Source organism: Arachis ipaensis, chromosome B5 (genome assembly GCF_059453495.1).
Source record: "Arachis ipaensis isolate K30076 ecotype BB chromosome B5, ASM5945349v1, whole genome shotgun sequence".
Taxonomy (NCBI): Eukaryota; Viridiplantae; Streptophyta; class Magnoliopsida; order Fabales; family Fabaceae; genus Arachis; species Arachis ipaensis.
Window position 1 is genome coordinate 58,255,017 of NC_142440.1, and position 3,481 is coordinate 58,258,497.

The 3,481-nt window shown below is 42.1% G+C and overlaps 1 non-coding gene across 1 annotated transcript; it reads right to left on the reverse strand.

Annotated features, from left to right (window-relative positions):
• Positions 1-414: 414 nt before the first annotated feature.
• Positions 415-518, reverse strand: LOC148564314 (small nucleolar RNA R71). The gene has a single exon (XR_015885601.1). It is a non-coding gene; the product is annotated as a small nucleolar RNA R71 (small nucleolar RNA).
• Positions 519-3,481: the final 2,963 nt, after the last annotated feature.

Consider the following 3,481-nt stretch of genomic DNA (forward strand, 5'->3'; position numbering starts at 1 on the left):
CACAACCATGGGGGAGGAGGTAGAGCAAATCATGCTGGGGAGGATAGAAGAGTTTTGGGCTCTTACATCAATCCAAACCCAGGCAATTGTGGAAGTAGTATCCAAAAGCCAACAATCCATGCCAACAACTTTAAACTTAAACCACAGCTCATCACCCTTGTTCAGAACAACTGTTCGTTTGGAGGAGGTGTTTAAGAAGACCCCAATTAACATTTGACCACCTTCCTGAGAATATGTGACACAGTGAAGTCTAATGGTGTTCACCCTGACGCCTATAGACTGCTCCTATTTCCATTCTCACTTAGGGATAAAGCAGCCAAGTGGCTGGAATACTTCCCAAGGGAAAGCTTGACAACTTGGGAAGATGTGGTGAACAAATTTTTAGCAAGATTTTACCCTCCTCAACGAATCAATAGGCTGAGAGCTGAGGTCCAAACTTTCAGGCAACAAGATGGTGAGACTCTATATGAAGCTTGGGAGAGGTTCAAGGACTTAACAAGGAGGTGTCCACCTGACATGTTCAACGAATGGGTGCAGTTGCACATTTTCTATGAAGGACTCTCTTATGAGTCAAAGAAGGCCGTAGACCATTCATCCGAAGGATCTTTGAACAAGAAGAAGACTATTGAGGAAGCCATAGATGTTATTGAAACAGTAGCAGAGAACGACTACTTCTATGCTTCCAAAAGAGGGAACACAAGAGGAGTAATGGAGCTAAACAATGTAGATGCTCTGTTGGCCCAAAACAAGCTCATTACCCAGCAGCTGGCTGACCTCACCAAGAAGATGGAGATGAACCAAGTAGCAGCTATCTCCACTTCATCAACAACCCAAGAGGGAGTGAATGAAGAAGCAGAGGGGAGTCAGGAGCAAGCCAACTACATTGGGAATTCACCAAGGAAAAACTATGATCCATACTCCAAGACCTACAACTCTGGATGGAGAAACCACCCAAACTTTGGGTGGGGAAGTGAGCAAGATCAAAACCAAGACCAGAGACGTTACAACTCCAACAATAATGCAGCTCACCAGCAATTTACACAGAGGATATCTCAAAACCCCCACAACAACACTTCTCCACACACCTATCAAAACCAAAACAGCACATCTGCTCCGAATCACTCATCAATTGATGACAAGCTCTCTAAGATTGAGGCCTTACTTGAAGGAATATGCCAAGAGATTCAAGAAAATAAGGTGTTCAAAGAGGAGGTGCGAGCCAATATTAAGAACCAGGGAGAGACCATCAGGAAGTTGGAATTCCAGGTGGGATATTTAGCTGAGAAGATTCCCAAACCTACTGATAGCTTCCCAAGTGACACGGAGAAAAACCCCAAAGGAGAAGCAAAGAAAGTAAGATGGGAAGATTGCAAAATGGTCACTGCGAGTGATCAAGAGACTAAAGACAAGCAAGGCAAACTTTGCAAACAACCTGAAGACAACTCAACAAAGGAGAAGGATAGAGATCGCCAAGAACCAGAAATCTCACAACAAGAGCTGCTGAAGCTCTATGCACCCTTCCCTCAACTGCTCAATGGTGCTGTGGGAAAAAGAATATACTCAAGGTTCCTAGACTTGTTTGCATCTCTGCATGTGAACATACCATTCATCAAGGCAATTCAACAAATGCCTACATTCATCAAGTATATGAAGGAACTTCTTCCCAGGAAAAGCTCACTCAAAGGAGGCTAGACTATAGTGATGAACAAGGAATGTAGTGCCCTTATTCAACCTGAGTTGCCTACAAAAAGAAGAGACCCAGGGAGTTTTCACATCCCTTGTGCCATAGGTGAAACTATGTTCGATAGAGCACTATGTGATTTGGGGGCTAGCATCAACTTACTGCCCTTATCCCTGGCAAAGAGGCTGCAGATCAATGAGATAATACCCATAGATGTAATCATCAGACTGGCTGACAAAACTCAAAAGCAAGCAATAGAAGTGGTGGAAAATGTGTTGCTAAAAGTTGGAAAATACTTTCTCCCAACAGAATTTGTCATCCTGGACATGGAAGAGAGTCACACTCATCCAATCATATTGGGAAGACCATTCCTAGCTACGGCCAGAGCACTTATCGATGTAGAGAAAGGGGAGCTAATATTGAGAATCCATGATGAACGACTCAACTTCAATGTTTTCAAACTCTCACAAGAAACAGATCAAGAGGACAAGGAACTAAGCACAAATGATAATGAGACACTGAAGGAGGAAACAAGCACTGAAGCACAGCCAGTTCATTCTGAGATCCCCTTAATAGATAAACAAGGAAAACAGCAATTGCCACAGCTCAAGAAAAAGTTGGAGGAACCTAAACCTCTAGAGGCAGGTGGAGACAGCATCACAACTCCTTGGAAAAAAGAGGTCACCAAGGGGAAGGCAACCTCAAAAGAAACAAAGAAGAAGGTACCAAGGAGATGGAGGAACAAGAAGATCCCTACAGAAGACTTCTCTCCAGGGGATAGAGTTGTCTCAGCTTACTTCCCAGATATTCCCCCTAATCTCCCTACTGTACCATCTCAGTTACCTAAGGTCTTCACTATCAACAGAGTTTTTTCCCTGGAACATGTGGAGATCATTGATCCAACCAATGGATATAAGTCCACAGCTAGAGGGGAAGACTTTAAGCACTACCAACCACCCTGATGAAGGAAAAACGTCAAGCTAGTGACGCTAAAGAAGCGCTTCATGGGAGGCAACCCATGTTTTATATGTTTTTAAAATAATGAATAAATCAATGTTTATGAATTTCAACCCAAACTTGACAAACACTTGGTGAAATATTTATCATGCAATATATAGTGAAGAACAAGTATGGTGTTCAAAGCAAACCAAGATGCATGCTAGTCTTGGGAGCTTTGAACAAAACTTTTCATCACATTGCTTCAAAATAAGTTTGGTGTCACCCTATGGTGCCACCAAGATGCATATAAAGACCCACCAAAAGTTAGTTAGTTAGTTGGAATTCATAAATAAATAATCAAATCCTTTCTTCCCTTTTATTAATATTAGCCGTAAAGTTCATATGGTCATTTTAATATCTTTTCTTACTTTTCTTAGTTTGTCTTTATAGGAAAAGAAAATGGGCATTAAAAGGGATAGATTGGACAACCAAACAAAGAAGGTTCGGACACCACAAAAGGAGGGGCTACACACTTGTTCTAAAAAGGGAATACATCGGAAAATGTTGCTATGCAACATTGAAAAAATGGCACCCCTAGAAGACCGAGAAATCCCCATCATAAAGTGATGATCCTTGTCTTCTAGCCATGCATAACCCCAACCATCCATCAAGTGACCACTTCATCAATCTACACCCTCCATTCTCTCACAACTTCTCTATATAAATGACCCTTGTCCGTACCACCCTTCATTGTCATCACACACCCTTCACCACTCTTCCTTTCGGTACAAGACACCCTCTATTCGATTATAAACATTCCTCCCGTCACTCTCTTCATTGCCATAAAACCCTAAACAACCA